Source organism: Cryptomeria japonica, chromosome 11 (genome assembly GCF_030272615.1).
Source record: "Cryptomeria japonica chromosome 11, Sugi_1.0, whole genome shotgun sequence".
Taxonomy (NCBI): Eukaryota; Viridiplantae; Streptophyta; class Pinopsida; order Cupressales; family Cupressaceae; genus Cryptomeria; species Cryptomeria japonica.
This window is the reverse complement of record NC_081415.1, coordinates 244,417,757-244,441,445: the sequence shown is the minus strand read 5'-3', so window position 1 is coordinate 244,441,445 and position 23,689 is coordinate 244,417,757. Positions and strand designations below refer to the sequence as shown.

The window sequence follows — 23,689 nt, the reverse complement described above, 5'->3', positions numbered from 1 at the left end:
TCATGTAACTTTTTTTTTAAGATAACAAAAGTTTTACAAGGGTTTTATATGCTATAAACAAGAGATTCGTTGTTCATACGGATTTCAGTTTTCTGGAGCAGATTTATAACTATTTTTAAATGTTATACAAAAATCATGTTTCTGTTTAGAAACCCTAACTAATACAGTTACCCTATTTTGGAAGGTATACTTGGAAGGTTGTTTTTTTGAACAGTTTTGATTTTTAAAAAAATAGTTCATTTCAGTTTTGGAACTGATTCTACATCTTTGGGCATTTATACATATCATGGCCGTGACATTTTAAAAAGTGTGTGACTGTGAAGAAAAAAATAAGGCAGGGAAAACTGTGCGTTACTTGTTGTGATCAGTGAAAAAGATTGAAAGGGTTTTTCATTGCATATTGTGAAAACTTTGTTTTCAGAAGTTTAGTGTGAATTTGATTTTGGAAATCAAGGGCAGAAAGGATTATTGTATTTCATACAAATAACAGAGTATGTGATTTCTCTGCACTTTATAGCAATATATTTGTAAAAGGAAATTGTTTTAGTTGTACTCTTATAATCTCAAAGTTGCACAAGTATATTTCTGCAATTATGATGTGGTTGTTGCTCCTTGAAGACAGTGTATAGAGTTGGTTCTCATTGTTATAATAAAAAGGAACTTTATGAGTGGTTTTTCTACCCCAAGAGGGTTTTCCGCTCATGAAATCTTTGTGTCATGTGTCAAAAGTTTTCCATTAGTTTCATGCTCTGATATGTTGGATTATTTCATTTGTTTTGCATTGTGCTAATTCATACAATTGTTGTTTTATATCTGCAAGTTCCATGTTACTGTGTCATTTATAAAATTAAATGTTATTTACTTCATTTCTGAAATTTCAACTTCTCTTTCAAAACTTCTTGTATGAGTTAAGTTCTTAGACTCTAATTCATGCCCCTCCCCCACTCTTAGAGTCAATTCACTTCCAACAAGTGGTATCAGAGCGTAGGATCCCTCCATATAGGTCTTTCCTGGGGATTGTTCCTGGTTGTTTGGAAGTTCAAATGGCTCAAAATCAAGAAGGTGCTTCACTTTCCAGAGCTCCTCTTTTTGATGGCACTGATTATGTGTTTTGGAGAATTCGAATGGAAACATATTTGATCTTTGTTGATCTTAATGTGTGGAATATTGTTGCAAATAAGTATAAAGTTCCTGATATTATTCCTACAGACCCTGATGATAAAACAAAATATGAATTAAATGCTAGGGCCAAACATGCACTCCTATGTGGTCTTACAAAGGATGTGTTTGTAAAGGTCATGTATTGTAAGTCTACCCATGAGATTTGGGATAAACTAGAAATAATTTATCAAGGAGATAAAAAAGTAAAAGAATCAAAGATTCTCACACTCAAAAATCAATTTGAGGCATTGAGAATGAAAGATGATGAAACTATTGCAAGCTATTTTCTAAGAATTGATGAGATACTAAACTCTAGAAGAGGTCTTGGTGAAATAGTGGATGTACAAGATGTTGTTAGGAAAAGTCATTAGAACCTTATTGCCAAAATTTGAAACTAAGGTTTCAACCTTAGAAGAAAAGAAAAGTTTTTCTACAATGACTCTTGATAATCTGCAAGGTATTCTTACTGCCTATGAAATGAGAATTGGCAGTAATTCCTCTACTTCAAAAGAAACAACTTTTAGAGTAGAAAAAAAAGAAGAACCTAATAGAAAATCTAAACTTTCAAATGCTATTGAAGCTCTACTTGTTAGAAAATTGAAAAAGAAATATAAGGGTAAATTACCCTTCAAATGTTTTAATTGTGGGAAAACTGGGCACTTTGCTGCTCAATATCCTCTAAGTGATCTAAATAGCGAAGAAGAAAAACCAGAAAAATTCTACAAAAAGAAAATGTGGAATCCTAAAAAGAAATTCAATACCTTTAAGAAAGAGAAGAGTCTCTTCACAAAAGAAGACTTTGAAGGAGAATCAGATGATTCACCTTGTGAAGGAGATGAGACACTATTTATGGCAGAAATAGAATCTTCTTCAATTAGCAAATCTAAAAATCAATCTGTTCTAGACCAAGGTGAAATTGATCTTGAGGGAGAGTTACTCTGTGCTCTCAAAGAAATAAAAAGATTAAAAAAATTAGTAGTCTCACATGAAAGTTCAAATCAAATTCTACGAGTTGAATTGAATGACTCAAATTTAGCAAATGAAAATCTGAAATCTCTTCTTGAAGATAGAGATAAGAAAATCAAAGTTTTAGAACAACAAGTTTCTTCTCTGCAAAAACAAGTTGGTCAATATGAGAGTACTATGCATCTGAATGATATTCTTGATAAACAAAAACATCACAAAGATCTGACTAGTGTTGGTTTCTGTAAGGATAAAATAGAAAATTAGAATTTTAAGACAGCAAACAAAAATCCAAAATATTCTCTTAACAGATCTTTTAGATTTGGTTTCTTCAATGGATATTGTTTTTATTGCAATAAATTTGGTCACAAGGTCAGTACTTTCAGATTTATAAAGCACAGAACTCCTGTGTTTGGACACAAATAAAATTATGGATTTTCAAATACGGTAAAATGTTTTAAATGCAATAATTTTGAGCATACTACTAGACAATGTAAATCAAAACAAAGTGATGAAAAACAATGGAAACCTAAGTTTGTGTCTAGTACCGAGCAATCCATGTTGGTACAAACTGCACTTCTTTCCAATAGGAGAACCATGTGGGTGTTGGACAGTGGATGTTCTCACCATATGATAGGTGATAAGGATAAATTTCTTCATTTGGAAGATTGTGATGGTGGACTTGTTAAATTTGGGGACAATTCAAGTATTCACATCAAAGGTAAAGGAACATTATTCTTAAATGATGACACTCCCATTAATGATGTATTTTATGTTGAGGGTTTAAAACACAACCTTCTTACTGTCAGTCAAATATGTGATAGTGGGTATAATGTATCTTTTAGTTCTCAAGGTTGCACTATCACAAAAAGTTCTGGAAGGATTGTTGCTACTGGATTGAGAACCTCTGGTAATATTTATAATCTACTTGATTCCACTGATTATCAAAATCATAAAAGTATGTGTCTTGTGAGTCAGATTGAAGAAAATTGGCTTTGGCATAAATGTCCGGGTCATGTGAATTTTGACAATCTTGTGAGAATTAGTAAGAATCAAAATGTCAAAGGTCTACCTATTCTAAGCAAACCAACAAATACGATATGTAAAGAATGTCTAAAGGGCAAACAAACAAGGGTATCTTTTAAATCAAAAGAGCATTCTTCTACTAGGCCATTACAACTTGTACATACTGATTTATGTGGTCCTACAAGGACTCAATCAATCAATGGAGATAAATATTTTATACTCTTTGTTGATGATTATACTAGAATGGTCTGGGTTACTTTTCTAAAACACAAATCTGAAGCATTTGATAGATTTAAAGTTTTCAGGAAAATGGTAGAACGTGAATCAGATTTGAAATTAAGATGTTTAAGATCTGACAAAGGTGGTGAGTTTACATCACAGGAATTTGTGGATTACTACGAAAAACATGGAATCAAAAGGTAGTATGCAGCTGCACGAACACCTCAACAAAATGGAGTAGTTGAGCGTAAGAATAGGATTGTGAAGGAGATGGCTTGTACAATGCTAAATGAAGCCAATTTGCTAGATAAACATTGGAAAGAGGTTGTTCATACATTAGTCTATATTTTGAATCATGTGCAAATCAGAGTAAAATCTACTTTTACTCCTTATGAACTTTGGTATGGTAAAGCAACTTCCATCAAATATTTCAAAATATTTGGTAGCAAATGTTATATTAAGAGGGATGAGGAAAATCTAGGAATTTTTGATACTAAGACTGACGAGGGTATCTTTCTTGGATACTCTACTCAGAGCAAAGCTTATAGATGTTTCAATAATAGGTTGAAGAAAATTGTTGAAACAATAAATGTGAGATTTGATGAGCAGTTTCTGTTAAGTAATGATTTGTAGGATGTTGAAGAAGATGCTCCAATGAAGCTTGAGCAAATTCCTAAATCTACGGAAACAGAAAAGAAAAATGAAATGAGCAAATCAATTTCTAATGAAGAAGATTCAAATGCAGAAGATTCAAAAGTAGAGGATTCAAATACAGAAACAAGAATTCCTCAGTATACTCCTTCAAGGATTATTACAAAGAGACATCCTCAAAATCAAGTTATTGGTAACATGGATGCAGGGATACAATTCTGGATTCAATTGGGGATTTTTGTGATGTGAGGCATGATATTGGTTTGTAAAGTCAAATCCTAGGAAACCATAGAATATCGACCAAGTCCACTTCAACATTTGGTTATTGCACCATGCAAGTTGTGAGCTATGATTGTAACTATTTTGGTGTTGGTCTTCTGTAAATGACCTTAGAATAGAAGGTACATATGAACAAATCCAGAATTTGAATCTCTAAACCAAATAAGGAAAATAGTGAGTTTCATTTATACATTAAATTAATTTAGGAAATAGCAGTAGCAAACTACACATACATGGTTTCATCTTTGAGATGAGAGAACTTTTAAGAATATTACTTTAATAAGACAAAATATCCATAGAAATAAAGTAACAACATTGACATGATGCTTTATTGGGATTTAACTGCATAGTTTTTAGTCAATATTTATCAACCCATATTTTATTAGTAATTTACAAGAACCCATCTCTCATGTACATGAATGTTCTACTCAGCACTTCTTGCATCTATTAGATGAATTATAATAAAACACCATATAATTTGGTACACTGTGGAAGCACTATTATAATAAAAATAATAATAGTTACCACAAATACATGAAATAAAGTACGGATACACAAAATTGTAGGGTTAGAACCCACAACAAAAAAATGAATGCACAGATTGATGATTTCCAAATGAATATTTGATCCCAACTTATATGTCATTTAGTTCGGGATGACTCTATAAACTGCAATGAAATCGGGCTATATGTGCATATAATGAGGTGTACATTCTACATTTCATAGTTTGAGCAACCTCACTTAAGGAATTTTTGGGTCTTGTGCATTGAAAATTAATTTCTTCAACCTGAAGCCTACCGAAATTTCCTAACCAATTATTTGTGAACTATACTTTATAGCTTTTATTTGACAGGCTGGATTAAGGTTTAACCATTATATCAAATGCTATCCTTAGTTATAGATCTTGCAGCTTAATTTTTCATTCCTCAAATACCTAATGACTGATAAGAAAATTATTTGTTTTGGTCTATATGTGTGTCACAACACAAAAAATTGTTTTACTTAATAAATTGTAAGCAAGCTGCATTGCTAGCTATTACACGTTTTTTTTACATCCTTTTTATGAAGGCTTCTTAATACACTCACCAAATGTTTGGGTTTGGGGATGTTTGGTGTACCGACAAATTGTTGTGGATATTTTTTGTCTAGTTTAGTACAATAAAATAATTTTTTTCGATAAAATGTTGTTTATATGTAGTATTGGTATCTCTAAAATTGTTCTTAAATTGCTGAGGTTGTTCAATGAAATAATCTTGATAGAATGTTGATCTGGCATGTGTAATATATTCTTGAAGTTACCTACCAGAAGGGTGTTATATTCCTGTTAAAGTGATGTATACATTTCAATTCTTTGATTTTATGAAATCGGTTGAAACCAACATTCATCAAACCACTAGGTTCATTGAGTGCAACTGGTGTTACATCAATCCATCATATAAATTTAGTTTGAGTGCCCGATTGATCATTTAAAATTAAAGGAGTGCTAGATTGGACATGATATTAGATTTGCCATATAAATTGTATGCCTTATTTAATTTTGTAAAATTAAGCATTTAAGGTCTTTTTTTTCCTATGGAAAATGATATTACATAATTTAAAAGCTTAAATAATCTTTACAAGGAGAAAAATACATCAAGAAAACTGGAAAAAAAAAGGAAGTATTGTCATTCTCAACAACAGCAAATAAAACCGGGAATAGCACAGGCAGATAAATAGCTCAAAAATAAAGTCACCAGAAACATAAAGTACAAAAAAAAAAAAAAAAACCACTAATAAATTGGTGAAAGACTTAAATAAAGCAGGCATATAAATGAACAAAGCTAGGTAATGACCATGATAAAAGAAAATCTAAGATGAGAATTTTAAGTAAGGAATCATTTTGTTTTGAAAAATTGCAGCATTTCTGGCCAGCCAAATGATCCAAGCAACACTAAGCGATAGAGTCAGTCCTGTAGATGCGTAGAGACTCTTGGTTATACCAATTTTTAAAAGAACTTAAGATTGTATATCCACCCCATTTATTCCTCTTACCATCAATCCTTACATATTAGACCAAACTTTGATAGCATGGCAATTGATAATTAGGTGATCGATAGATTCCAAATCAATTAAGCATATCCGACTTCTTTTTACAAATTGTTTTGTCTTCAGGGGAGCATGAATCCTCTAAATATTCTTCCACCATCAAGAATCAACATCATGGTCGCCGCGAGGAAACTAAGTCTTGTACTCTAGACTAATAATGTACACTCCTTGCGGCAGGATTCTTGAACCAAACAAAAGATCATACTCATTGCTGATTCTAACGATTCCACTATACCTTGATGACATAATCTCTCCATATTTCACTATCTACTCAAGTCAAACCAATCCTTTCAGCTGATTTCCACTTTTGTTGCCAAAGATTGATGGTATCTAGATCAGCAACATGTGCAAAAGTAGCAATACCTTTCTCTATCAATAGATTGATTAATACCTCAAGGTGTAGATGAGCATCTCCACAACCAACTCAAGGATCAACTCCCACTCGGACATTTTTGCCATTTCCCACCTTCCAAGTCAACCAATGTCCAATAGTAGGGACAGAAAGAATAGCAGCCTTCCAGAAAATAGAGGGATCACGTGAAGTTTTTTCTGGTCATCTAATCCATTCAACAATGGATTTTGGAACAATATACTTTTGATAAAGTACTTTATACCAGTCCCTGCATCTCATTGAGCCTCTTCACACTCTTGGCAACAAAAGTAGCTCCAAAAAAAAATATTTTTTAGTCCCCAACCTCTTGCATCCTTTGGCTTAGATATAGACATCTAATTTGTAAGTGGAATACCATTTTTGTCCTTTTTGCCACCCCACAAAAATGTGAAACCATTTTTCCTTATCGTCTCTCGTCTCTAGTACACTCTTGGGAATGTGAGTTGGTGATAGTCAAAAACTAGGTATGGCTTCCAAAACAAAATTTATCAACATAAATCTTCTCTAGATGGATTGTCATTTATTACACCACATGTTGATACAATTTTATACCTTACCAATGAGCCACAACCAATCTTTTTTATTATATCTATTGGGTTTTGAAGGAAATCCCAGATACTTGAAACCATGTTGCAAATGGGAAACATTTGAAGCATCCAATATGTTATTCCACCTGAAGTCTACTAAGATAGTGGACTTTTAGTATATTGATCACCATACTAGTAGCAGCACAAAATAAGTCTAAAATCTCCTTAACCTTACCTTGATCTTTTCAGTTTTGGAGCCACTGTTGAATAACAAAATATAATCCACAACAAAAAGGAGAGTGTTAGTGGTGAAGCTGCCAATCAAAATAACACTTATCAAAACATTGTATTTAACTACCAGCAAAACCCAACTTAAGCCCTCAACAACCATTGTATTTAACATTATATTATTGTAGGATTAGCTTATGGTTAGAGTTCAATTAGGTCTAGATTAGGGATATGGTCAAGGTAATATTTGATTATGATAAAGGTTTACATATAGTTAGGGGTAGTATTAGATTTTAATAAGGGTTATGATTCAATTACATTAGGGTTATAGTTAAATTAGGATTATAGTTTAATTAAAGTTAGGGAATGCGCTATAATTTAATTAAGAATGGATTCTAAGTCTTTTGAGCTCCATAAATCACTATCTCTTGAGCTAGATGAGATTCTTCTGTTGGAGGAGTGTTAATGGAGATAAAAGTCTAGAGAGACTTGGCTAGCAAAAGGTGATCGTAACACCAAATTTTTTCATGCTTCTACCAAGCTTCATAGGAAAGGAACTCAACTTTGTAGTATTTTGGATGATAACGGGTCTTAGATTGAGGATGGGAATGTTCTTTCTCATAAGGCTACTGAGTTCTTTCGAACTCTGCTTATTTCTGAGCCCACATCTTCTGGTGAATCTATCCTTAATTCTATTCCTTCCTTGGTTTCTTCAGTAGATAATAGGTCACAATTTAACCCTTATTCTAAAGTAAACCCTAATTTTAATTAAATTCTAACCCAAATCATTATATAGAATCTTATTCTGTGATTAAATCAAAACCTTAATTGAGGTAATAACTCTATGAAATAATTTGAAATATTTAATTAAAAAATTCAATTTTAAATGTTTTTATATATAAAAAAAAATTAAAATATTTTGTATGCAAATAAGTTTGATTTTTTATAATCTAAAAAATAGTATATTTTAATGATTAAAATTTAGAAACATACAATTTTTTTTTATCTTTTTAAATTGAAAAATTATTTTTGAAATATTTGTTTAGGCATGTAATTTTGATTTTTTTAAATTTTTGAATATTATATTTATATGTTTAAGATTTAGAATAGATTCTTTAGATTTACTTATTGCATAATTTCTTTTAAACAAAAAGCTTTGTATTTAAGAGCTCCAAAACTAAAAAATAATACAAAAAGTATCCAAATAATATTTAATTTTATTTAAAAAAATAAAAATTATTGAAAAAAAAAAAACGTCACCTATTTTGAAGGAATAATGAAAAAATATAAGTGCCTTATATTTTTGTTATTTATATAAGTTGATTACCTAACAACATTGGGTTTTATCTTTAAAAAATTGTAAAAAAGGTAACATTATACAAAAAGAATATCTGGAGTCCTTCACACATGAGCTTTAGCTAGCTGATATATTTAATCAATATTCTTGCAGCTTGTTAGATATATTCAATTAATATTCCTGATTGTTAGCTGGGATATTTAATTAATATTCTTTAAATAAATAAATGTGGCACCAAATTTTGATAGTCCTAGTTGATATTTCTTATTTCTATAATGAATGCTTTTTCATTTATTTCTTTAGATTTAGTCATTTTTATTTGTGTGACTAATTATTTAGTTTTTTTTTACTCAATGATAAAATTAGTTATTTATAACCTTGTTGTAAAAATTTAGTAGAATTTAATCATTTTTAGTTGTCGAGTTTTAATCAGTAGTCATTTATTTGCCAAATTCTACTAGTGATATTATAGTACAAGATAACTACAATTATAGTGTCTTCACAATGAACCCATTATGCAAGTCTTAGCATTTCTCCATAGGACATCCTATTATAAGGAAATAAAATCAATTTATTCATCTAACCAAAACAATTATCCATATTTAAGTATTGCTCCACTCCTATCAAATCAGCTATAGTAACATGCAATGATCAATCCCTAAATATGTTACAATATAGAGAACATTTAATTATGCAATCTAGATTATGAATATAAAAGTGACAAATTATTGTAAGAATTTTGGAGCAAAGAGCTATACCTTAGGTTCCTCAAAAGTAATAGTGCATGCTTAACATACACATCCATTTACAATTATACAAAGATATCTTGAACAATATTTACAATAGCCCAATATGGTGTTGTTATCCACCATGTTACTACTCTCAATTTACCTTACTAATGAGAATATATCCTAGATGTCATTAATAATCATTTTTTTTAAAATAAGTGTAATTTTTATGTCTTCTGTTATTATTTCAACTATTTCTTTCACATGATTTATCTTTGCTTCCAATCTTGACAAATATTAGTTTGGGTACTTTTATGAGATAGCATACTTTACAATGAGGATTTTGGAGATCAAACATTACTTCCAAAGTAATTTTCTTATTTAGTGAGTGTTTTAATAGGTTTTTCTTCAAAATACTTGCATGTGTTGATCTCGATGTCTGTAAATGGCAAGTTCATACTAATTCAAGGACTACTTACAAACAATGAAAGAAAAAAGTCTTGAGTAATGCATGCATGCAAGAGAAGAAAGAAAATCTGGCATTGGCATGGAATGAGAAAAGCATACATGGAAAACAAAATGATAGGAAACATTGGCTAAAAATTGAGACAATCTTACTAAAACCTAAATTTAGTACTTGAATCTAATTTGCTAATGAATATTGTGAACTAAGTAAACTAAGATACTACCAAGACTACATGTAGCATTGTTTTTATGCACTGTAGTCATCATTAGAAACCTTCCACAAAGGCTTCAAATTGTGTGTAAATGCACATATGGTCAACAAGAACATTCCATGTAAAGCAATGAAACAAATTCAACTAATAAAAAGCACTTCCAACAATGTTTGAGATCAATTTCAGAGTTCAAACTTTCTAGTATAGAGGTTTTGTTTGATAAATAACCTACCCATTACATTAAAAAGCAAAAAAAAAATTAAAAAATGATCATTTTTAATTGTTATTAATATATAAATTTTGTATGTATCAAGGGCTTTTACATTAATATGGTCTTTGATTTGCAATTTTCATTGTTTTATGATTGTTTTGTATGTGAGTCATTAGCTAATTATAAATTTGTGGTGTGATTAAATCTTGCACATTAAAGTAATCTTTAGATTGGGGGGAAAAGATAGACTAATGTCTTATAAATTTAATAGTCAATATTGAGCTTTAAGTGTATCCTTGCTATTGTAATATGTAGATTTGACAAATAATAGATAAAATTGGATGTTCTAATTACATATTGCTTTGAATAATTTTGGTTATAGGAGATATTAAGTTGTTTATATAGACTTCAGTTAATTATATTTTAAAAATAAAATAATAAAAATTAAAATCTCTCAACTTATTTAATATATGTATTTATGCATGTTCTTCATATATCAATTCATAAAGATATAATCCCTTAAATCATACCAAAAAAACCACATTCTAAAATATCTAATAACATGCCTAATAAACAAAATAAGATTAAATAATGCAATAATAATATGTCTAATAAACAAAATAAGATTAAATAATGCAATAATAAAATTATTGCAACATTTATTTTTTATTGAATCAAGACAGAATTAAAAAATAAATCACTACAACACAACATTTGTATGAAAAGTAAAAGCTACAACACAACGTTCGTATGTTCTGGTCCAATGCATCACAACATTTTTGCCCAGTTGAAATTGTTCTAGAAGCAACATGATTGTCTTATCGTGCACCTCTCAGACCATTTTCAGCAACAGAAGTGAAGAATTCAGAAACCAAATATGGTGGAGTGCAGTACTCATGTTCAGAAACGGTGTTGAAAATATTTGTAATATGGGCGTCGAATTCTCACAGCTGATTACCAAGGTAATCCATGAGTCCCCAATCAAAGCATGAGACTTCTATAGCTGTGCATGCCCTGCTAATTATTCTTCCTTCCTCATACCCTACCACCATGCTTTTGTATTTAATACCTCTCTGTCCTTAGACTGTGCCTGATTTGGAATATTTTCTTTTAATTGCAGCAGCAAAGGAGGCTACTAATAAGTCTGCCATTGAGCTAATCACTCTTATAGAACCAGATCTGTTCTTCTATTCAGTAGATTGGATATATGGAGCGCATCGATCTTGAGATGTTTCTCAAACAGGTATTGTTTCTGAAGCAGAATGATAGTTTTCAGATCCTATAGAAAATGAAGAATAATACACAACAGAAAAATAGAGAATTAGAAAAAATATAATCATTTCTAATTATATGTTTGGCTTGTATACTTGATACTTTTAAATTATTCTTAAACTTAAATTTTTGTATGTCTGATATGTTAGCATATGTTATTGTTGGAATGTGAAGTTCAAATTGGACTTTTAGCTAGCAGTGGTTGCGTCATCATGGCTATCTTAGCTAGCAGTGGTTGAGTCATCATGGCTATCTTAGCTAGCACTGGTAATTTTGACATGTGTTTTACATGCAGTTGTGCGAGTCATACTTACTATATTTAGTAAGTTGTCTTCAAATAAATTGTGCTATTCTTCTTCTTTGCAAATTTTCTGCACTTGTTATTTTTGTCACAGTTATCATTCCATCCAAATAAGCATCTTTATGAACAAGGACAAAAGATTTACTTCCAAAATTTTATGAGGGAAAACTTGTACAAACTCATCACAGTATCACAGATCTCAGCTTTGCCCTTCTCTTCTGTCCAAGTTTCATTAGTAGGGATTGAAAATTCTTTAGTCTTAATATGCCCAACTGATTGTTTAGAAGATTGCCCCGGATCAATACAGTAATGGATATACCGTGATTGTTTGCCTGATAAATCCCTCTTACAGTGTTATACCATTTAACTATATGTCTAGATGTTAATTGAAACTATTTAATTGAAACTATTAGTACTAATAAGTCTGCCATTGAGCTACTCACTATTCGGACATGTAGTGTCGCGGTTAAAACTCTTTGTTGGTGAAGCGGCCACCAAGGTTCAAACCCCTGTTGGGTCATTGTGCTCGCAGGCCTTGTGTCTTCGTTGGGTCGGTGTGCTCGCGGGTTTGAACAAGTGAAGTGTGGGGATGAGGTCCCCCAGTTGTGGCCTCACCAGTTCATATCCCTGGGTCAAAAGCATTTCACATGGAGCCGGAGGGCATGTCATGCCAGCGTCGTCGGTCATGTTAAAAAGTTTATCAAGCATTATTTAAATATATATATATAATATATATTTTTAATATAGTACAATTTAAACTATATCATCTTCAAGACCTCATTTCTTTCTCAGCCTTGCCCTATTAATCTCTAGCATCCCTCCCTCCCTCTTTCTACCTATATCTCATTATCTCTCTTGTTTGCTCCATCTCTCCCTCTCTAAATGCATATCCCTCTTTACTTCCCTATATATCACTTCCTATATCTTTATCTTTCTATCTCTCCATTTCTTCTCTCATTATCTCTATCTTTCTATCTTTGTTTTTGCCTCTCCCTTTTTTCCTCCCCTTCCTTCTCTCCCTCTCTATATATTTATATCTCTCACCCATCTATCTTTTGTATTATCTACCTCTCTATATCTCTCTCTTTGTATCTCACCACTTCTCCCTCTCCCCATCTTGTCCATATATTGGGATATATCTTTCGCATTTTCTTTTCTCTTCCTCTCTATGTATCTCTCTCCCCATCTCCACCATTTTCTTTCCATGGACTACTTATCTCTCTCCCTCTCTTCCCCTCTTCTCTCTCCTTCCTTAACCTATGTCTCTTCCTTTCTGTCTCCCTCCTCTCTCTATGCCCCCTCTCTCTTCCCATTCACCTCTATCTATCCCTCCCCCTTCTCATATATCTCTATCTTTTCCTCTTTCTCTATCCCTCCATCTCCCTTGATTTCTCTCTCCCTTTCCCTAGCTCTCCCTACCACAATATCTATTTATCTACCTCTACTCTTTGTCTCTTTATATGTCTCTCTCTCTCTCTCCCCCCACTACCTCTCTCAAAATCTTATTATATCTTGCCTCTCTCTATCTCTCCCTCCCTTGTATCTCTTACTCTTCCTCTTTATCTCCTCATTGTTATCTCCCCATATTTATCTCTCTTGCTAACTCTCTTCATCTATCTATTTATTTCTCTCTCACTTCCTATCTCCCAATATCTTCATCTCAACCCTATGTTCATCTTTTACCATCTATCTCAAAACATGTCTTCCTATCTTTATACATCCATCTCTCTCCCTCTCCCTCTCCCTCTTCTTATACCTTTGTGCCTATATCTCCTTTCCTCTATATCTCTATCTCTTCATATATCTTCTTCCACTTATTCCTCTATCTTTCTCATTATCTATCAATCTCTCTCTACCCCTATATATATCTCTCTCTACACACACACACACACACACACACACACACACTCACATATATATATATATATATATATATATATATATATATATATATATCATTTAACATATCTATCTTTATCTTGATCTATCTTTCCTCTTTCATTCATTCCCTCTCTCACAATATGTTTATCTCTTTCGTATCTATCTATCCATCTCCTCTCTCCCCTTGTCTCTCTCCTCTCCATATCTGCCTCCTACATCTCCATCTTCATAAGAATCTTTGTCTATATCCTTACCCCCATTTCTCTCTCTTTTTCTTCCCCCTTTATCTCTCCCTATTTTGATCCTCATATATCCCACTCCCTCTATTGCAAACATAACATCACCCCCTTGATAATGGAGCTTCATTATATTCGTGATTCAAAAGTTTTGTTTCAATAATGTTTAAATACTTGTAAGTGGATGAATAATATATTTGAATCTATCACCTCTTTGTTGAACAGTTTGTTGTTCAAACAACATTATTATATATGACATACATGTCTTCGAACTATTTATATATCAAGCACCACAATACTCATATGACATTATTCACTCATATTGAAGCTTTCAAAATTTAATACATTTATTTAGTATGCAAGGTTACATAATTTAAATCTATTCAATTATGTTACAGTGGAACCTTTTTTCTCGTGTAGATTACTAAATGTCGATTCCTACTCAACCTTTATTCCAACCCACAACTACTAATTTGGTCGATATGTTCATCATGGAACATGACGCTTTGTTTCCTCATAACTAGTTGTTAGCTAACATGCATTAAGCATTTTATAGTTTATAGTTATATGTGGTTCTAATAAATGTGAATTACCTAATAAGTTTATAAATTCTATTGAAAAAACCATTTCTATTGGAACAACAATTCGGTTGCATTTATTTTATTTTTTGTCTCATTTTCAAAATACTTCTTCTATAGCATTGGGTCTGACATAGACTCAAAAAATAATAGAACCCATGGTACATAAAGAGAGACCATCATGTCTATAAATAATGATATAATAATTATCATATTTATCTTTACGAAACCTATTAATAAAGAGTATATCTTCTATCATGATATGGCGATTCTTATAGGATTAAGAAGAAGATCATTTATGGTTTTCTAGTTGAATTAGGTAGATGTAAATGATACGACATGAGTATTAATTTCACATGTCCTAAATGTGATAGACATCAATTATGTTTAAAAATGGTATAGAAGTAGACGGAATTAATTTTTTAGTTGCCATGAAGTTTTTAGAATGAGATGGAAATGGATTTATGTATATTTACAATTGTTGGTTCGATTTGCCACTTGATATTTGTTTGTTTACGTTTTGGTCATTTTCACTGATTTGGGTGTTACCTTTACAAATGTGGTCTTTCCCTATATGGGGAAGACACATGCATATTTTTGTGTCATGCCTAGGAACTCATGAAATTGATAAAATGTTTTCTCATCATACCATATCAGATAAGATTTATTAGAAGAGGTCTTATTTTAGGAAGAGCGACCAAGTTATCCTTTAAGATTTTTTGTATAATACTATATAAGGAATCAAATAGTTAAAAAATTATATCCCTACAACGTGTTGCAGTTGAGACCTTAGAATCCTCAAGTTTAGTAATAATTCTTGCATGTTGAGTGAAAGGTTTTTTTTGTTATAGTTTGTCAAAGAAGATGTGTCAACTTGATTATCAAAATGAATCATGCAACATAGTGCAGACCACAAAGACGGGCAAAATAGTTGTACTTCATGAACAAGATTTTATCTCTAAGGGTTCGCTACAAGTTTTTGATTACCACTCATTGTACATTGAAATTTACGAGTGTATAAGTAATCCATCAGAATATCAATTGGTATTGAAAGTTAAAATTAGTTACCTTCGAGCACTAGGTCCCTACTTATAATGGATTGTAAGGTCTGTAAAGACGACCTTCAATCCAATGTTAGATTGAAAATGGTGAAGGAATTGATTAATTAATTGATCAAATGTATAGATTGAGTTGTTAGGAAGGAAGAAGAACTAGTTCAAGGTGATATCTTTTAGCGATTAGGGGAACAATTTCACTAGCAATGTATCCTATAAAATGAAATTACTACATAATGCCCTAAACACATAAACATGAGATTGAGGGTCCTCATTTCCATTACAATATTTGAATTTTGTTTCTTCGAAGCCTTTGGGTAAGGGTGTATTAAGGATAAATTCAAGGATAATGGGATACATCTATAGTATGTTTGGATCAAGGGTTGTAAAGAAGTATTAGATACTTAGTAATTTGGCTTTTTTATTTGGCCCATATTTGATAACTCAAAAATTATCACAACATATAGAAATGGATTCCAAACATAGGCACAAACTCAAAGATTAATAAATAATGTATGTTTAGAATGACTGATAAATTTAGAACACCAATTAGATTCTGAAGAATATGGAAAATAATTCATGTGAACGTCAACACTTCAAAGGGTATAACATTCAATTTTGCACAAACTCATAGATTCATAACAAATATGAATAATATTTAACTCCAATGCATAGACATAGAAGCTTGGAAATTTAGCAAGATTAAACCGATCTTCAAATTTGATTATTTCTCACTCATATGTCAAAGCATAAGCGGGATTAAAAAAAAGTTCACCCTTATACAATCCATCCAATGTATATTTATAACATTTAGTATGTAACTGCCAAAGTTTTTTGAAACTGATTCTTTAAGAAAATCGCAAACATTATTATTTAAACATAATAATCGAAGAGTATTTAAAGCTTGAAAATGGAAATCATTGCAAATCAATTCGTAACAATACTAAGGCTGAAGTGGCATCTCCTTATTCCCTGCATTCGTGTCTCCTGCTTGTGACGATGGTTGTTGGGTTTGTTGATCCTTGTACTCCTAGAGTATTTTGGACATTAGGAATTATCTTTTCTACAGCAGCAACCTCTAGACTCATATTCATTATTTCTTGAAGTTTCTCAACGGTCTTCAGATGTGAGGTTTCTTCAATATCGATATTTCCTATCTTCGTAGCAATTGCTTTTCTAGCCAAGACAAATTCATTATATCCCTTTAACTTTGATCCATTCCATCCATTTCTGATTCATTCAACCAAAGTGAATGTCAATCTGCACTTTTGCCATCAATTCTTTATTAGCATTAGATTTGGGATCCATTGTGCTTTCTAAAGGACTAGACAAGCTTGGGAGGAGGGATCCAATAGAGACTTTAAACAATCTAACAAAGTGCTTACCAATTCTTTCAATCCCTCTTTATCAAGATTGTCTCTTTGAGTTCTTTCCATCAGTTTAACAATTGATATCTGGAAATTATGCAAATCCACATCTTTTCTCCAAGGCTCCATATCGACACGGGTTACATTGAAGTTTGTTGTTATAGCCTAACTTAGATCTTTTGTGTCGTGGGCTGGGCAATCTCTAAAAACAGGTGATCAAAGTTCTCATTTTCTACCAAGTGGGAGGTAGTTTTAAAGCTTCTTTACCTTAGGGTTAGAAGGGGATTGCAATATTTGGGAGATGGTATCTCCAGGGGATACCTTAGCAGATTTGAATTTCCTCTCTCTAGATAAAGATACATCTAGCCATGTGAGGGGGAAGATAGGTTTACATGGCACTCTTCATAGTATCAGGTGTAAATAGTAAGGTCCTCTTCATTGGGGGGAGTTCTATCCACTCTTTGCAAATTAAAGGGAAAAGGGGGTTTTTGATTTACCTATAATAGGACCTCCAGTAGGGTTGGCAAATCCTTAGCATCCAGTTGTCCTAATTTCATAGCTACTTCTTTCCTTTTGTCCCCATTCCTGCCCTATATTTATATCCCGTCTCCTTTCTCCTTATCTTTCTTCTCTATTCCAATATTTGGCAGTGAGCCTTCTCTGCAGGTTTTCAATAGCAAATTATCCTTTCATGGTGTCTCTTCATCACATTCAACACCACCTAGGTTATCTAATGGTGTACATATGATTGGGGTTGAAGAAGCATCTACATAGCCTGTATTGTCTTGTCTTATAGACTTCTTTGGAGAGGGATTTGAAGTCTGGACCTTCTTCTTTGCCAGCCAGATTTGAGTTCTTTTAAGAACTATGGTTGTTCTCACCTCCAAACCTTCTAGTTCAGACTTATTCCAATTAACAAGAGTTAAAAGTTGCAATTTAATAGCAAAAATGTAGGTTGGGTTTATAAAATCAGATTTATCATCCATAATGCCTTCAACATCTCATCCCAATTGATAATAAATTATCTATTTCAACCTCAAGCTAATCCAACTTTGTCTCCTTACCTCATATTCTTCAATACAATCCTCCCAATAGTCTTCTAGACGGGATACATGATGGAATGTAGGGCCAAGACACAGATTGTTTTCGCTCTCCGCCAATTTTTGTGTAATGGGATGTTTGTCACAGATTTCCACTCTTCTCCAAAACTCCTTCAAGTTTATATATCCTAATTTTGTATTCCTGATTTCAGGCAACAAGCTTTCTAGCCCATTTAGTTGTATACTTCATATTTAAAAATTCTTAAAAAAATTCAACAAAACCTCCCCTTGTCACAACCGCTTTTCAAATCCTCATTTAAAAAATCCTAGCTCTATGAAAAATAAGCTCTATGATGGCTAGGCTAACCTACCTCTTCTACAATAATGGCAGCAATGTTGGCTATACACATTTGCGCTTGTTATTCTTCTTTACGCATAATTGATCTTTTGAATAAAGCTTTGAAAGGGAGGGAAAGGGAAATAATAGCTCCATTCAAAGATGATTTAGATGCCTACGTACTTTGGCTCCTAGTAGTTAATGCCTAATACTCCCGGAGGTTGCGTCATCACTTTGGCTTCAAATTAGTTAGGATAACTTATCGGGTTTCACCACAAGTTTCTCATTTGTTTCCCTTAATGAAAGTCATTCTCATTTCACTTTATCTTTCTTCTTTAGTTTGAGAGTGAGCATCAAGCTTCGACAAGTATTTTTAACTTCTCCACAACCCACCTTTGTTTTAGCTTCATTATGTAGCTTTGGCATTCTTATTTCTTTGCTTTGAGTACAACTTAAATGGTTGGGCTTTGGCACGGTTAACATTGGACTCGGTAGCTTTGACACAAGACTTGAACACAAGGATCAACATAGGGAAGTTTGAGTTTGGGCGTCAAGCACTTACAAGACATTTAGAACTTAAAAATTTGAAAACCTCAAGCTGAAGACTAAGTATCGAGTGTCATGTTGGAGTCCGACAAGACTTTTAAAACTTAAGATATACGCTGCTAATGGTAGGAGCACTTAAAGAAGGAAAATGTGGGGGTTTGGACAATTGCAAGAAGTCTTGTCAGACTCCGAGAAGAGTTTTTAACTAAGACAAAACCCTCATGCCCTTTTAAAAATGACTAAGTGTTGGAACTTTTTATAGGATAAATGAAGTTTCTTACACACCAAGACATGAATTATCATACCTAGACCTAAGGACAAAGGAAAAGATTAAGATTTTGGTAGGGGAGGAAACCTTAGGCAACAAAGGGCATAGCAAAATTGTGATGGCAGGATTGCAAGAAATTAACACATATCAACATGTCCTCATTACGAATTGAATTTTTTTCTTATTTTAATCAAGCTAAATCTCATGTTCAGGTGAGTGAGAGCGAGAACAAGGCATTCCTTACAATGAGATCTATAAATGTTAATGCAAGAGACCACAATAGTCATAATATCTATATATGTTTAATCACATTGAATGTTTGATTTGTGTATTTAAGTGTCTTAAGTTGGTTCTTTAGCTTCAAAATCAAACCTTTTGTACTAAGCAGATTTTTAATCTCAGCAACACTTTCATCTAAATAATAGTATTTTTTATATATTTAAATCCCTCCATAAGATTGAAGTCAATTAGATTATTATTTTTAAATATTTACAATAATTAAATAAAATTAATTAACAATAATTTTATCATTTTTAATTTGAAGGTTGGATATTGGCTAGTCTTTTCTAACCTATAGCCAATTCAATGGCCATACTAACAAAGACAATTTTTCTTGAAAATTTCAATGATATTCATATAATATTATGAAGGAATATTTAAAATTCTTATAAACCATTTAAAATAAATAAATTTTTTAAAGGGTGTCACAAGATAATATTGTAATTTTCTATTGTGAGGTTAGTTATTTCAAACCTAATCTTCATTTGTCATCTTTCAAATTGATTAATTTGATTGAGGTAGAAACTTCCACATAAGTAACCCTTAAAACATTACAGTTCCGATTTATCTTCTAAAATCTACAAATATTTTTATTAAAGTTAGAATAATGTCTTCAACTCAGAATAGTTCAAGGTCATCTCTTTTAAATCTCTCTACATTATATTGATGCTTGCATATTTATATCTAGACAAGTATTATATGATCTATATTTGTTGTGAGAAAATTTTAATAATTATGTTTACAAAGTTTACAAATATAAAATCCATAGTATATACATTAAGTTTTTGTAAATTTTCATGGTACTTGTTATAAAATTTATTAATAAATATCATGCTTAAATGATTTTGAATGGTGAAATTTCTATACCATTTAGTTGTGTAAGATTGAGCTCATTCCTATATAATTTTGGGTCCTTTTTATGGAGTGAAATATACAATCATACATCGATAAATAATGCATGAGTTGCATAGAATTAAGCTCATTGTTCTATAATAGTACCCATACCCATACCAATTCCATGTCTTAGGTCACAACCACATGAGCATGGGTTTGGTTAAACTTGATCACTCATTTGTGGATCTAACCTTTATAATTTATTTATTCAAATTTTGGTTCTCATGTCAATTCATTTTTCATTTTGAGCCAACTTGACAATGGTTGGTTTAATCTATTGCTATGTACTTATATATAAAGTCACTAAAAAATATTTGCATTTGAATAAGAGCATATTAGGAACACTTCTATTATAACAGCTTAATCTAGTTTTGCATCGCATTATTTTTTAGCATTCCCTTCTCAATTATTTCTAAGATGGTGATAACACAATCTTAGAGATTTAGTGACTTTCTCGAGGTGTTTCTAAATGTTGCTACTTCATGATATTTACAAAATCATAAAGAAACCAACAAATTAGAAAGTAGTACAGCAAATTGTCCCAAAGCAATCCATGTTTGCATACTAAACATAGAGCCATATATTTGACCCATAAAGAATTGATAGATTGTGCTTAGCATAAAATGCATATTTGGAACTAAAATACCAATCAAAATTTAATGATAAAATACATATCAAAATTATCTAAATTCAAGAGGTAAAATATCAGCACTAAAGAAGAATAAACTACGTTCAGAAGATCTATTGCCTATCAAAATTAACATCTACAAAATTTAATTGTGCAATCTTATAATCATGTTATATTTTATAAAAACATAAATGCTGAATCAAAAAGGACCTGTAGGAAAAATATAAGAAGTGTTGATCAACTCCAAAGATGTCGATCTCAAATGATCTACATTCTGTCTTTTTCTTATTCTGAGCTTGTTCTGTTTTGCCCATTCGGTTGTGTTTTTTACAGTCGTTATTCTAAATTTTGTTTTCCACCTTCAAGTGCTTTGAAATTTTGAATGTTTTCAAAAGTTAAATGATGAAAAAGCTGAAGGAAACATGGCAACTAACACAACTCCTGACAGGGACCCGATACTGGAGTATATGCTCCTCCAAACTTTCACAATAGCAGCAGCAAGGGTCCTTTATTGGGGGTGGTAGTTACGTCTTATCTGCAACTTCCAGTTTGTTGAGGCATTTCATATTTGCTGAGATCTAGGAGGCTACTAAAACTTTGATGAGTATCGAGTTCTTGGCTTTGAAGAAAATTATGAGATAGTTTTAGTTTATGATTACATGGTCAAGGACCATTGAGAGGACATATATTTGAAAATAGCAATTTAATTCTTTCGAACTAGAGATAATAAATACCTCGAGCATCTCTAATGCAGATCTATAGTGGCTCTTTCCAGGATAAAGGAATCAAATTGCTATTTCAATATATGTGTCGTCAAATTAAAATAATCTCATGAGTTTCTTCACAATAACCAATAAGACAAACCAAATTCCACTGCCTTGAGTTTAGAAAACATTTATATTTCTGTTTGAAATTATGGATGCCTTGTTGTGCTAATAAGCTTTCTCAATTAATTGCAACTTTGGTACCACCATCAAACTCACCTTCATAAAATTGTCAAACCTTAACTCTGACAATTCGATACTTGTCAAAGTTTTTATAGCTTCTTAATCTAAGTAAATCTGACATACAATCGAATCCAGAAACTTGCACTTCTGTAAATGATAGATTGTGGAAATCTCTTAAAACTGATTCTATACTTGTAAAACTTTTTATAACCTCCTAATCTAAGTAAATATAAAATGCCTCCACAAACTGGAAGTTGAGATAAGCCGTAACTACCACGTCATGACATACCACGGCTCCGATGAATGAAACCCAACAAAGCACAGTCACATAAACAACTCAGCTACTTGTTTGGATGTATTTCTAAGAGCTGTTTTTTCACAGCCGCTGAATCAAAACAAGGGAGGTAATTGAATTGGCAAGATGAGCATTATGTTTCTGTATGCAGCTAGCAATATCCTCAGATTGCAGTGAGTCGGGTAAATGAAGTTTATAGATCACTGTTAGTCCCTATCTTAAGGTGGAGACTAATGTTTTCAAGTCACTATTTGTCATTAATCTCTGCTTTAGAAACTGTATCAGGAATTTTATCCTATGGTTGATCGTGATGTTTTCAAGAAGGAATTTTTAAATGGCTTCCTCTGTCAGCATTTTTCCTTGCTAGTCTTCATCCTGCTCACGATTGTGGATGCTCTCTGTTTGGGTATATGAATTTATTTTTGTAGGAGATTTGAATAGGTTAATCGATATCCTTAAATTGTGAAGTCAGAGCTGTTTCATGTTGTTAGGTCTCTAAAAGATGTGAAGAGGAGCATAAAAATTGCTTGTCTTTGGCTTTGAGATACTTTCTGAGCCATATTGTGTTTCATCTTATGAATTTGAATGGTGTGTAACCTCTCTAAGCATGGATTTTAGCTCGACTGAACTTTAGATTTTTTTGAACAGCAAAGGAAAATGTGAGGTAGAAACTTTTTTTTTCTATTCTCAGGTAATATAAATGCAATCAGTGTTACAAAAACCATTTTTTTCACTGTTCAAGGATTTGAAGACTAATTAAAATCTGTTATCAATCTAGTTTTTATTTGTTATCATTTGTATGTGAATGTCCTTTTATAAAGGGTCTAAACCCTGCTAGTCATACCTCTTTGTATTGGTTGAAAAAAATAAAAAAATGATCTAGTTTTCCTTGTTTTCTTAAAGATGTGAAATCAGATCTCAAAACTTTCAAGGCACACATCTACTGTCAGAGTCCAATGAAGCATTTTAACTCTACTATTTGACAAAAAAATTTGAAATTTGTTTACCTCTTATTGGTCTACACTTGTATGTGTATTGTTTAGCAATTTACAGCCATTCCGTTGTATTAAGCCCATTACGTGAGTTTAAATCCTCTTGGAGATCTCTCTTTAAATTTATTGGACAAGGCTTCAATACTTAGTAGTTATCTGATCTTATTCGTTTTTGTTAGGCATATAATGTTGGAAATATTAATTGTCCCTAAGCCCGGACAACCCCCAATGGATATCTCCCACCTACCTGTCAGGAAAGTGCTGAAGCAAGATAGCCTGGAGAAGATTTAGTTGGGATTTTCACCCAATAGCTCCTGACGTGAATGCAGA

General features: G+C 32.0%; 1 long non-coding RNA gene across 1 annotated transcript; it reads left to right on the top strand.

Annotated features, from left to right (window-relative positions):
• Positions 1 to 11,294: 11,294 nt before the first annotated feature.
• On the top strand, positions 11,295 to 22,975 carry LOC131040153 (uncharacterized). Its single transcript, XR_009104792.2, has 3 exons — positions 11,295 to 11,405; positions 11,564 to 11,686; positions 21,574 to 22,975. It is a non-coding gene; the product is annotated as an uncharacterized LOC131040153 (long non-coding RNA).
• Positions 22,976 to 23,689: the final 714 nt, after the last annotated feature.